The sequence below is a fragment of the Bombus flavifrons genome, chromosome 1 (genome assembly GCF_040668555.2).
Source record: "Bombus flavifrons isolate JBK064 chromosome 1, iyBomFlav1_principal, whole genome shotgun sequence".
Lineage (NCBI taxonomy): Eukaryota > Metazoa > Arthropoda > Insecta > Hymenoptera > Apidae > Bombus > Bombus flavifrons.
In genome coordinates, this window is record NC_138442.1 from 21,158,046 (window position 1) to 21,172,513 (window position 14,468).

A 14,468-nucleotide genomic window follows, 5' to 3' on the forward strand; every position below is an offset into this window, starting at 1 on the left:
ACGGAAGTCTTGAATTATAATAAATTTAATTCATATTCGTAACGTCGAATAAAAGTTTAAATTGAAAGGTTAATTAAAAGAAGTTTTCATATTTATTTTACAGTCGGTTAATCCGTAAAATATTGTTCTGAAAAAGTAATCCATGGCTCGGAGTAAACTTCTCGTGCTATTCCATTATTCCATTTGATTTGTGCTTCGAACGAGCATCGAGTAGCTTGCGGGAATTTTGAAGTTTTCGCATGAATCAGCCGGATACGTCGCTTCTTTATTTCGCAATAGTGGCGGTATAGCTGTCAGTATTTGTTTAAACGATACAATTAATTTCTCGATTAGAAAAGGAGCACGAAAATGTTCGTATTCTCTGTTCTTAACGATCCGTTTCATTCACATTCACGAAACATTCACGTTGTTATAAAAGTATCCGCCTGCCACAAAATGAAATGCAAAGATTTCAATGGAATTCAAATATTGTAAATTACTATGCACGATGTCTGCGCATATAAATGCAAATTTATCAATTGCGTTCTTTTGCCGTTAAGAAATTTTGTAAGTTTGTCCAAAAGATGAAAAAATGATCGATTGGTTGTATAAAAAATCTGCTTCTTTTTATTTCGTATTAAAACTTGCCCTGAAATCATTCGTCGAAACCAGAGCGACATTGAACATAATTCAAAGACCACAACAAAGTTATACAGAGCTAGGTATATAATAAATAATGATCAAGCGAAATAAATGAATAATTTGCATCGTTATGTATATAATTGTTGGAATACAACGATATTAATCGCATACAGATGAGGTGATTGATCGAACGGATTCTTTCCTTCGTTGCCCAGCGATATCTCCACTAGCGTGCGTTCGTGAGATGTACCGCGGCGGCTAGCGCGTGCATGCTCTTTCGAGAATTCTTTTTTTTTTTTATTTATTGCAATTTACAATCAATTCTCACATTGAGAATTTTCAGTAATTTTTCTGGCGTGGCGCAGTGACATGGCTAATTATTTATAATAAGTTAATGCTTATTATAGATAAGTATAATTTTTAAGTAAGTGTTATAAATAAGTAAGTATTACTTGATTTGAATAACTAACTGAATCTAGCGTTTAGGTCTAGCGGGTAGTGTCTCTTCAGCCTGCGGATCAGGTCCGACGTATCAAGTAGTCCAGTGATTAGGGGGTTTCGGTGTTTGTTGACTCTTTTGCTATATCTGTCGCTATATTTTGCTATTTCCTCTTTGACTGTGGGTATCTTGAGGTGTATCGATGTATCGTTTCGTTGGTAACATACCAAGGTGCATCTATTAGGGATCTTAGCGTTTTCGATTGGAAGCGTTGAAGTATTTCAATGTTAGAGTTACTTGCTGTTCCCCATAGTTGGATTCCGTAGGTCCAGACAGGTTTTATTACGGTCTTGTAGAGGGTAATTTTATTCTGTATGTTTAGTTCGGAGCGTCGGCTTGTGAGCCAATAGAATTTTTTTAGTTTGTTCTTCAGTTGCTTTGTTTTGTCTGTGATGTGGTTTCTCCATGTTAGTCTCCTGTCCAGGGTCATGTCCAGGTATCTGACTGAGTTCTTGCTAGGAATTGTTGTATTGTTGATGGTGACCTGGGGGCAGGTTTGTTCCTTTCGAGAATTCGGCGGAAGAAGCGTAAGGATATATATGGAACATTGGGCACGTCGAGAAGCTACTAGAAGGTTCTGTGGCACATGTGAAGCCACACAGACATCTACACAGGTCACACTCGTTACTGCATAGAGAGAGGGGTTCGAAACCTTTTCAAGGGCCATGGGTCGCTAAGCCAGTCAGTCTGGGAATAACTAGCCAATTGTCTACATTTCACAACACACTTATATTTCCTGTAATAATTGTTTAATAAATATCACATTATATTGTTTCAACACAAACATTGCGTCTTCCACAGATTATTAATCTTAATTCCGAGATTAAATTCTAACAATAACAATTCTCAAAATTACGTTATGTATCGTCAAAACAACCTGTAGCTATTGCTACAGATATTTAATATTACTTGAAGTGAATCAGTTTTGCTGCTATTGGTTCAAACAAATTGATATCTACCTTTTCGTTTCGCGATAATCACGAGGCAATTTCGAACAGCGAACTTCGTCTACGTTTTTCCAACTTCTTCCCAACGATTCACGTAATACCCGCAAGTTTCACGGCGTATCCTCGAAATTGTCGAGGGAGGATTGCTTCGCTCGTGCGTTGCAGCTCTCGTTAAATTGGGCCACGTACTGGCCGAGTAAAAGTCGAGGTGGAAAAAGCGCGCGAAACTTCTCGCGCCAGATATCGAGGATCAGCTCTGCTCGACCGACGATTAACATCGGGCGAAAAATTTCATTTTGCGAAAAGATACGATCGTGGCCGAGCCAAGAGAACTACGGAATAAAAAGGAAACGAGGGAAAGAGAAAAGAATACGTAGAGCGAAAACCTTAATCCAGAACAGGCGGGAAGACATTCTGTGATTAATTTTATAATTATAATTCAATCTAGATTTTAAGACGAATCTCATTTATGCTGGAATAATTTCAACGCAAAATCTGATGGATGCTTTTAAAGAGAATATTTTTCAAACGGTTTTAACCTACTTTTGTTCGATGATTTTTACCAGGATATATAGAGATTTGGATTTTATCATGGACTTTAGTCATAGATAGTATACTCGATGTGAGATGTTATAAATAGTCAAGGCTGTTCTTCGCACTATCAATTTCATCATAGTAGACAGATGTAGATATTCGTAAATACTTTTAATGTAACGTTGAATAAATATTTGTGCGTATAATAGAAGGCATTTTTTACATCCATTCTTGCACTTTTGCTCACCGTTCATGTTGGAATACAACGATATCAATCGCATGCAGATAAGGTGGTTGATCGTATGGATTCTTCCTTTCGTTGTCCAACGCTATCCCCACTAGTGCGCGTTCGTGAGATGTACCATGGCGGCTAGCACGTGCATGCTCTTTCGAGAATTTGGCGGAAGAAGCTTAAGGATATGGATGGAACATTCTCGATGGGCACGTCGAGAAGCTACTAGAAGGTTCTGTAGCACATGTGACGCCACACAGACACCCACACAGGTCACACTCATTACTGCATACAGAGTGGGGTTCTAAACCTTTTTAAGGGCCATGGGTCACTAAGCAAGTCAGTCTGTGAACAACTAGCCAACTGTCAACATTCATAACGCTTACTTGTATTTTACTATAACTTTGTTTAATAAAAATCATATAGTGTTGTTTCAATACACACATTGTGTCTTCCACAGTTTATTAATCTTAATTTTCAAGATTAAATTCTAACAGTTCACCCATCTAGTTCTTAATTACTACACCTATCTATATTTATACTCTTGAAATATACGATTATATGTATGTCGGGGTGGGATTGGAATTTTGGGCGCGTGACAATTCTTCACGTGAGTTATCCATTGTTTAACACAACTAAGATTATATTTTCACTTATACACAAGTCTGTTACAAAGATTAACAAATAATAAGTCTAGAGAATAATAAACTTAACAAATAATGAAGTTAGCGAAAAATATATTGAACGAATAATAAACTAAACAAATAATAAAGTTAGTGGATAATAAGTTGAACGGTTAGTAAGTCTAACAGATAATAAAGCTAATGAGTAATACGTTTAACGGATAGTAAGTTCAATGAATAATATGGTTTACAAACAATAAGTTAATAATCGTTATAAACAATAATTTGAGTTCAAACGAATCCACGATCAACGGGATGACTCCTTACTAAGCGCAGACTGATCTTAAGCGCAGAAACACGACGTGTCACTCTCTAAAGCAGCCACAAGACGAATGCCAGTCTCGTGGAGATTTTTCTCCCCGTACGATTGCATTTTGTTTTCTATGCCCGTTTGGAAGCATCGAGAAAGTTCCAAACGCCGTTGCTAGGCAGTTTCTGCCTGGAGTTTTGATTACTAATACAATGTATGTCCCATTGCATCGGCACCTCCGAGGCAACGTCACACGTGGCTAGGCCCGCTCTCGAGGTCGCATGCCGCCACAACCACATTTCTCGGAGAACACATACAACCACTCCAGACCTCCGTTAGATAAAACATCCATCCCGTGACCGTGGCTACGTTCGGCGACCAATTGTCGCCTCGAACCCAATCTTGATATCACAAATCTCTAACAATTACAGCTATGATAAAATCCAGGCTAGACTACTAGAAGATGTTCCCAAAATTTCCAAGGAACGGCTTCGGCTTTCCTTTCATCTCCGACATGTATATACGTATATGGAAAGTATTTATTATAACAAATAACACGGCGACGAATGTTAGTAGACTTACAGCGATTACAATCGACGCAAAACTCGATACGGCTAAATACTCGAGCAACTCTGGTTACACTTTTTAACAAGTCGCGGTACTCTTCCTTGTATTAACAAAAAAGTTTCTTATACAAATAGATAAAAATAGATCTACCTAAAATGCTGGTCAACCGTACTCTTCCTCGTTCACACGACCATTTGAAACACACGCGATCCAAACGCTGTTCCGCGCTTCCAACCCTCCGAACACGTATCTTCTTCAGCTCTTCTTGTATCACTCCTCCCACGCGATATTCGATAAAATTGGCTACTAAATTCATTTTCTCGGGAATACGAAGTAGTTGGAAGAGTCCTTTCGATTAATCCCATCGCCCTAAGTAGATCTAAACTCTAGGACGAGTGTTACTCATCGTCCGACACTTTCGACGCGGTGATCCAATAAACATTTTCGTAGGAAATTTAAAGCAGTTTGAAACTCCCGACGACAAGGACGGGAAGAGGAAGAGGAGGATTGGTCGGAAGCAGATCGATCGAAGCGTAGCAGGTGCGCTCGATAATCGACCACGTCACACCTTCACGGGTTCGACGGGCACTGCGGCTCGTACCTTAAGTGCTCCGAGTCAATTACTCAGGTGCAATTTTGTTCGACGTTCGTAGACCCGGTCCGCTTGCTTTCGACCATAGGAAGCCGTACTCTCTCTCTCTCTCTCTCTCTCTCTCTCTCTCTTTCTCTTCATCTTGAGTTTCCACTTTGCAGGTTGCTTCTACGTGTGCAGGCTAAAACTTGGATTAGTTAGCCTTCAGCTTCGAATGTCATTTAAGCTGGCCACTAACGGACCAGCAGCTTCGCTCTAAGCTACGTTCTCGTTCTGGGATGTATGTTCGTTGATATGTTCTGCATCGTGTGCGTAGCAATCCTGCGTTCGTCGACAAGTTAACGTCGACAGCGAATATTGACTCTCGATTGATCAAACGGAGTGATTTTCAGAGGAGGTTGCTTGATCGGGTATGTAAAGCTGGTTCAGAGTAATGTAATGGAGTTGTTAGGTTGTTGCTAGCCGTGAAACAGGTGATTTTACAAGCGTGTAAAATTAGTCGAAATTCAGTAAATTTCATTTTATTCCATCGATACTAGCATTCTGTTATTCAACGTTATCAGCCAGTGGAGAAACGAACGAATAGCATTCGAATTGGACGAAACAGCATTTGACAATCTGGCAATATTCATTTTCATCGAGCTTCGAAATTTACGTACTGTTCGTTTATTGTCAACGATCCAATTAGTTCAGAATTGCCTTTTAATAGTTGTCGGCGTAATTACCTCTGCAATTTCCATACAGCAAGAATACAGATTTTTGCAAGAAAAATGATTAATTTTGCGTTATTTAAATTTCAATTCGGGCAGAATTCAGACTTCCGTAAAAAATAATATCGCTGATATTTTCCTGCAATCTTTCCCAACTCGTTCATCGCAATTTATATAAATTACATCGCCACGGCGCTAATAATATGAAAATAAATGGAATACGAAACACGGAAAAGCAAAGTACTACTTCATAAATAAATCTTTCCGAAACAAAATTTTTGTTTTCTCCAAATTCTACTGCAATTTTCCGCGATAAAAGCGTCGTTTGTATTGGCTCGCGAAAACGTTCGAACGTTAATCATTGAATATTTTTATAAATATATTACGTTCATACAAAACTTTTTGAAATTTCATTAGCACGCTCGTTACAATCATAACGATAAACTTTGAAATCGATCTGCAAATCTATAATATTTACAAGTTATAAATTTATTACAAACCTAATAAAAAATTGGCATACTGTATGACTAGTTGTCTTAAACATACAACTAACGCTATAGATGGCTACATAATGACACAGATTATATAAAGTTTATCGATACAATACGGATAATCGATCGTTTAAACAACTTTCTCATTCTTCTGAAATATTTTTCGTAAGATACAAAATTTCCATTCCATATACCAGGTATATTATACAATATAGTATAGTACAATATATTCGAAATAAGTTGCAACGAGTGTTCGAATACCTTCGTGAGCTTGTGTGCACGTTAAATTACAATGCCAAAAATTACCAGTTCAAAACAGCCGATTAATTGCTTTCTCCGTAATTACCTTTACAGTTTCATTTCACCAGAACAAACAAGAATTACCAATTAAAAATTGCACAAATACGAATCTAAAATCTCACATTTTCGTGGAAACGTACCATCGAAATTTGCCTGCAATCTTTTTGAACGGCACTTTCGTGGCAATTCATGCGGCACGGATTCGCGCTGGTAACACGCGTTTCCGGAAGCGGAGCGGAAGTGCGAGGGAAAGCGCGGCAAAGGGACCGCGTGGAAAATAGAGGAGCGCCGATAGAGGACAAAACAGTGAAGGAGTTCTTCGCGAGGACGGTGTTTTGCGTGGAGGGCTTTTTAATTGCACGCCACAGAGGAAGCAGGGAAAGGGCTTGTGGCAGCCGTTCGCGCGGCAAACTTTGCGCCGCTTGCGCTCGAAATTGTCGCTGCTTCGATTTCGCGACCGATGTCCGATAATGAAAATGCCGGTGGTTCCGTCGTCGACGCTTCTTCGTCGAAACGAACCGGCGGTGACGTGTTGGAAACGTGTTTTCGATGAATGTCGTCGTCATAGACCGTTTCGATTGTCCGATGGGAAATTGCAACCTCTTTCTCCTTTTTCCTCCTTTTTTTTTCTTCTTTTTTTTTAACACTACACAAGTAGAGGGTTTTGTATTCGATAATATTAAAAGCGATAACGCATGCTTCGAGCATCGTTAATCGTCTCGCGTGTATTTTTTTTTTTTTATCGCTTTTTATGCACTTTCCTTCGTTTTTCGCGCGAACAGTAATTTTCGATATTCGATATTGCAGATGTGTTGGTGGATTAATTACAAAGGTGATAGTAATAGATTATAATAGATTATAACAGATTGTATAATGGAAATTGTAATTAGGAAGCTGGTATTAATAGATTAGCTGGGATAAAAGGAATAAAATATGTAAAGGTTTGAAATAGTATATCGGAAGGATAATAATAATAATACGTACACCAACTGCGTTATTGTTCTAACGAGCGGTAGATTTTCGCGTTCTCGTTTCTATGATAATTTGCTCCCTACGTGTATGTAAGTGGGTATCGAGACAAATCTCTTTAATATTAGAACAGATTCTGTATCGTTAGCTTTATAATTTATCAGGAAGCATCGCGTACCTTTTTTTCCTACTTTTCGTATTCTGTACCATTTCAGATTGATTAAAAGTTCTTTATTTATTAAATTTTTTATTGTACCGACCACTCCATCAATTTTCTATATCGCCTATTTACATATTACAATTTAAATCTCAAAACGATTTCTTTAATATAAAACATTTACATTTACATCTTTATATACAAATGATTTAATTATCGTCAACCATCTGCTTTCTATGCAAACCTTTTATCCTAATGTTAGCTTTAATATATCAGTTTCCATAAATTATTTTCTAATTCCCTTCCATTCTCTTCGTTTTCTAATCTCCTAATCTCGTCTTAACAATAAGCTCTTAAATCACAAATTTCACCGTCTAAAAAACAAATGACGACCATACAAGTTACAGAAAATCACGTCGTACGTGCACTTGTAATAGCCGAAATCTTATCCGATAGATTGGCCAGGTCATTGGAGTTCATCCTCGAAGTGGAGAAAATTCAATGTAGGTACACGGATCGATAGTGCGCGAAAGCTTCGCGAGAACCGGATTAACAAGCACAATGCGAAATTATAAAGTTTATCAAGCCGATGTTAGAGTTACCGTATGCGTTTGTTTCAAAGGTAACCGGGCAACTTTACGGCTTCTTATTAGATCCTAAAACAAGATGTGTTTGTATCTCGTTAATTAAATGATAAACACACGCGTACGGATTATTAAAGGAACGCTGTGCGAACTTTGGCCTTTGTTAATGCAACTTCGTTAATAATAAGATTCGTTATCAAGAAGCTATCAGATCGAGTAAAGCACGATGAAAATTAAATGTTTCCTGATAAATTTGTTGTACTATGTTTGGTGTTGCGAGTTTGAATATTCCAGTATATCGTATAATATACAAATGAAAATATAAAAAATACTGGAAATAAAGTTGTTTCCTTTTAAAAGTAATTCTTAGTAATTAAACTTGCGTTAAAATTACGTAAACTTAACGTATCTCGTTCGATGGTTGTATTTTTATATAGACATTTCTTTAGTTGCGTTAATAAAAATACCAAGTTGCGTAAAAATTCGCAGTCTAGTAAACTATAAAAACTTGTTAGAAGATACGAATGTCTTTTATGTCAATGCTCCAACTTTCTCCACCCGTTCAACTATCGCTCATACTTCGTCTGTTTCTTCGTTTATTCTCCCCTATGTTACGAGCTGCGTTTAAAGAAGATATGCTGGTAGCTGCGACGCGAAACTTTCTGTGTTCCATCTCCTCAAACATCAACGATCCTTCGTTCTCTTGTTTGTCGTAAACGTAAGTTTCGAAACTGTAACGAGAGAATCGAAATTTTTTTTTATTTATTTATTTAAATTTTACAATTTGTCCAGTAGGACATTTGGTAAAATGTTATATCTTAGTAGTGTAATACCCAGTGGGGTACCATCTTCGTGCAGAGAATCGAAACGACGACAAAATTGAAGAATTTCATTTTGTTTCTTAGAATACGACAACGCGGTAAGATGATCGTTAAACAAATTTCCTGATTCAACACATATCTATTATCTTCATTCCATTCTGTCGTGTTTCTATCAATGGTCTCTGCTCTATTCTAATTAGATCAAATTACACGCATCGCTGCGCGACTTTAAATACAAGTTCTCCTTTAAATTTCCATCGGTCCATTTATTCCTATCCTGTTTCATTTACAAGGGGTTCGCTCAAGAGAGGAATTGTTTTCGAGGACGTGGGATTCTGCTGGTGGCACCATGGTGTCGTGGATTTCGGTTGCTACTACCACCGAGTCGTGGTTAACGCTACTTCAAAGTTGTGCGACTCGGCTAACGTTATTCTTCAGCTAAGACATCTGCCTGGAACCATCTTCGAGTCGAGGTGCTCGTCTATTCAGAATTCAGGACAACATCGGCCAGGAACGAGATCGATGAATTTTATTGCCGTACACTGATGGATCCTGTTAAAGTATGGAGAGGACTTTGGAGAAGAATTGCAAAGAACTTTATTCTAATATTCACGTAACTTTGCACAGAGCCATAAATTAGCGACAGAAAAACCAAGAGATCTAACGAACATCCCGCAGGCCATCGAAACAACAACTTAGAGAGTGTTCCAGTGTCAGAAAACAGTAACAGCATAGCCATCTCTGACCTGGGCCCCGGCGATATCTCCTCCGTAGGAGCCAAACCCATAGTATTAGGTTGTCCGGAAAGTGTCTTTCTTTTACAGACACGTCTTTTACAACGATGCATCTTTATACAAATATGATTCGATAAAATAATATAAGACGGAAAATGTTGTGCATTCATTATTTCCTCGTAAAACGAAAGAAACTTTTCGGACAACCTAATATATAAATCTTCCTAAAATTAGCTAACTCTGAACCGTCACTTTGTTGCATTCGTACAATAAATTTTACTACTAAATATATCTAAAGTTCGAGTCTTTACCTTATTTGTGAAATATTTGAACTACGACGCGAGGAAACGACCAGTGATTTTCTTAATACTTTGACTGCCACGTTGGTTAAACATGACCGGTCACGGTTTCTTCTGTGACGCTACGGTGTATTGGTGACCGAAGTGCTTGAACTTCTTACAATAGTAAAAATTGTATGAAAATTGACAGTTAAGGCATTTTGAATATAACCGATAAATAGAAGATACTTTGAAATAAAAAGAGCCCCATTGAACGATTAAACGTCTTTATTAGAACATCGATAAAAAAAAGATGAGAACAAATCTTGCATCTAACGGTGCACCGTGTTTGCATCGATATCTTTGAGGGATAATCTACGAATATTATTATAAACACAGCTTAGAAAATAATCGTAAATGCTGCTTTGTAATCGTATAATCGAAGTTAGAAGTGTGCACATACCTTACTATTATATATGGAACGAGCAAATACCGTTTACTAATATCTTCCACACGTTTCAACGATATATTCCGCACGTTTTGCTTGCGACGAAACAACGAATGCGAAAGATTTGTTGAAATAAACGAAGCCTCGTTGTAATACGTCGCTATCGACTTTTACCAAGTCGCCACGATGGTCACCCGCGACCACCAACGAGATAAACGGTCCATCGAGGAAAAATGTTGTCTTACATCATCGATTTATTATTATTTTGCCATTATATGCTTTGAATAATAAAAATACTCTCGTGGCGTCCTCAGCGAAACGCGTGATTTCGGCGAGGCAGTCAAAGTGTTAATTTCACCACTCCTCGTGTTTTCGACGTGACACACTCGCCACGTGGGCAACTCGTCGGAGGCCGAGGGCACGGGATTTCACACTGCTCTTCTCTCTTTTTTCTCAATGGAGTCTTAGATGATCATGCAATGCTCGCATACATACTATGGAAGAGATACATACTTGCGTGTGTTTTCGATCTACGTTCCCTCACTCTCGCGCGTACAATACAAATGTACTCTATATTCAACAGATCCTACTTATTCCATACTTGGATGCGACTGTATTTAAACTGTATTTCGGTCTACGGTTCCTTATCGTGCACTTGGATTATTTGTCATATAATAAATTCATAAATGTGCTTGATTGTAACGAGTATCTTACATTTTGCATATTTTTGGACCTTTGTGTTTCTCGTAATCACGTAGACGTCTATACAAGAGCTTATTAGCAACATTTCCAAACTCGTTTCTCTGTATCTTGGGATTGTCAAACGTTGTTGGTATCACTTTGAGACCGTAGAGTTCTATAAAAGCCGAATCGAAACTATTCAGAATAGAATTAAAAAGTAACTATCAGATAAAATCCAGATGTGATATGAACAAAATGTTATAAGCATAAAAGAGCAAATAAAGAAGTATCTAATAAACTTTGCGTATTGATCTTTTTGCAAGTCAATTTCCAACTTTTAATATCAATAATATATCGATGGTGGATCAAGGATAATTAAGTGAGAGATGACGGCCGCAGCTTGATAAAACGCGAGGGAAAGACACTTTTCTCCAAGGATGTCACATAAATACGCGAACGTGTAGCGCGCACAGCTATCAGAGTTGCTTTGTCGTGGAAGGAACCGCGAGCTTGTTGCACACCGATCCATCGATCGGGCCAATCGAATCAAAGACCTTTGTTATTGACGAAATGGAACTCGGGATTTCCCGACGGATGAAATTTAGTCGTAAAACCAATAACGATCTCGTACAACACAGAGAAGAAACTGTAAAGTCAGGTGAAATCGGCCGATTAACTTCAATACTTGGAACACGGATAGCCTATTGGTTCCTTCCTGAGGAAATCAAATCGTTAGTGACGCACAGTATAGTAACTCTGTATAGAGAATTTTGAAAGAAAGAAACGAATGAAATCGAACTATAAAGTACCTTTAAAGTAAAGTTAAGTGGTCTTGAAAATTGTTCGATTGAGCGATTCGAAGGATTTTTAACCAACGAAAGAAATTCTTTGTACGTTAATCGTTAAATTACCTACGTTTCAAGTAACAATAACTTCAACACGGTCGAACAAGTTCTTTCTATAGATAAAGAGGTTGTTTTAAGAGTATTACTCTTTAGGTGAACAACACGATGATGATTCGAACGAGGCAACTTGATCTAATTCAACGAACATTGTTTCATCGTACCAAAGCTACGACTACGTGTCTTACTCCAACGATATTGCAACTTTTACCGTAATGTGTTTTATTCCAAGAGAATTACTTCAGCGAATCGTCGCGTTGCGACGATCGAAGGAGAATAACATCGCCACTGTTCTTAATTATCGCAAGTATAGCGACATTAACAACTCAACGAGCCACAATAATTATTCTGTTCAAGCTCCGACCGAGGATGCTTCTCCTTTATTAATGCAACCAAGCCGAGAAATGAAACGCAAACTTCACGGAAACAACTTGAGCGACGAACAGTGTAGTTTCCGCTGCAACTATTTCCGCCAGCCAATGAACGCGCGCGACCAAACTTACGCCAACATCGACAAGCGTAATTTTAAAAGGAATAGCTGCGTCCTCGGAACTGGAACGAGCCGAGTTAGTAGGACCGCATTATATCGCAGGAAACTCGGCTAACAAGCTTGCAAATCCGCCGAAAATGTCGCGAATCCCATCGGGTGACTTAAATTGCCTCGTAAGCCGGTCGATAGAAGCACGAGGAACTCGCTAAATTGTAAGAAAATTTGAAATCCCGCCAGAATCCAAAGAACCTCTCTGCCAGCTCCAACTTTCCACCTTTCGCGATATCGACTTGCTGAACGTGTTTCGATCTCGATGAAATCTCGTTCATAAACGCACAAATATTTTATAGGGTCTGATATGGTCGCAGAGTCGAATGTATTTAATTTTTCAGTCGTTCCATTTGATCGATCGTTACGTCGTTCATTTTATTCGCGTACATCGTCGTGTATATCGTTCGTGTACGGAATAAGCTTCATAGTTGTAGGAACAAAGTATTTAATTTTTGAATTGTTGCATCGAGGAACGATCGAGGGACGTATGGATAGGTCTAATTGATTATTGTATTTATATATAATTTATGTTTCTATTTCTTTAGGAACGTGTAGTATAGGTTTTATAATTAAGGGTGGATGGTAATTTAAATTGGTATCTGGATAATTTTCCGTTTATTCGCTTTTCACTTATTCGAAGGAATCTCGTCTTTCAGGAAAAGGCAGCTTCAGAATTTCAAATGCTCGGGCAAATATTTCTCGCTCTGTTCATGGAAGATATCCCGTTTGACGCTATCGAAGCTTCATCCGCCTCCCCACGCTGCCGAATCTCTATTCGACTGTCAGTTTCGTTTAAACTTCGATTTTCTTTAATTTCATGGCAAAACAACGACATCAAATAGGAACGAAGAGAAATAAAATAAAAAGAAAATAAACGGACTGGATGAAGAGCGAACACGATTGAAAACGTCCAAGCTTTTTTGAGATCTCTGGCAAATATTTTTGTGCCAGACAGAGGCTGCTGCTAACCCGATTATCATTCGCTAAATCAACACCGGTCTATCCAGCGATTTTTTCGCTGATTTATTTGACGTTTCCTTCTGCTCTCGATTTTATAAAAATTTCATATAAATCCTTCTCTCCGCGATTTAGACGTATCATCCAATTATTCGTGTTTTCTTTTCAAATTGAATCGCAAGTGAAAGACCGCTAAAGAACATCGAGCAGAATTTCTGTCAGTTTATTCGCAGTTCTCTGTCAATTGATTCGACGCGCGATCCTCGAAAAACAAGCGTTCATCGTCGAGCGAACTGAACGCCGTTCGTGACGCTCGCTGAAATTTGTTTTCGTTTTTTCGGCTAATTAATTGCATTTGCTCGGGGCCGTGCGCTATAGATTAAGCTTAATTCCATTTTTGATGGGGCAAATTAAGCTCGATTCTCTCCTTAATGAGATAAATCAAACTTCAACGTTTGGCTATTCGAACGATGCGAGCAGACTCGGTCTTGATTTTTCCTCCCTTTGTACAAGTCGATCGAATCGGCACACAGGCCAATTAGCAGTGTATTTTCGATTCTTCCTAGATTTTTCCTCTACCCCGCTTCGTTTTTGTTCTCTTCTTCGTCTCTTCACCGGCCAGCTTTTAATCGTACCTTTGTCCCGACCATATTTACGATCGCGCGACGCGGTTTGCGAATCGCAAAAATTACAAACGGTGGCATCCTTTCGATGAAAAAACGATTGTACGTAACGTCGACTAACGAACTAGCTGGCACGTTTTATAGTTGGCCGGTATAAATTCTGTACGTTGAATGAAAACCGTCTCGAGTCCAATGCCGAGCACGATTTTTCTTCGCTTTTCAAGAAAGTTATCGTATTTGATTGACATCGTTAAAAGTTTTTCTCGGCGTCGCGATAAATATCGTTGAAATAACGAGATCCGTAAAAATGTATCTACCGATCTACCAACTAAATAGTACGAAGGGGA

General features: G+C 38.4%; 2 protein-coding genes and 1 long non-coding RNA gene across 4 annotated transcripts in view; 1 reads left to right on the forward strand and 2 right to left on the reverse strand.

Annotated features, from left to right (window-relative positions):
- LOC138181489 (uncharacterized) overlaps positions 1–9,779 on the forward strand; it is an 88,080-nt gene extending 78,301 nt beyond the window's left edge. The window contains exons 2-3 of the long non-coding RNA XR_011173521.1: positions 9,251–9,517; positions 9,585–9,779. This is a non-coding gene — a long non-coding RNA (uncharacterized LOC138181489). The remainder of the gene's footprint in view (positions 1–9,250; positions 9,518–9,584) is intronic.
- LOC138181434 (three prime repair exonuclease 2) overlaps positions 1–14,468 on the reverse strand; it is a 227,381-nt gene that overhangs the window by 117,517 nt on the left and 95,396 nt on the right. The gene's annotated exons all lie outside the window — the stretch shown is intronic.
- LOC138181415 (dipeptidase 1) overlaps positions 1–14,468 on the reverse strand; it is a 247,882-nt gene that overhangs the window by 111,313 nt on the left and 122,101 nt on the right. The gene's annotated exons all lie outside the window — the stretch shown is intronic.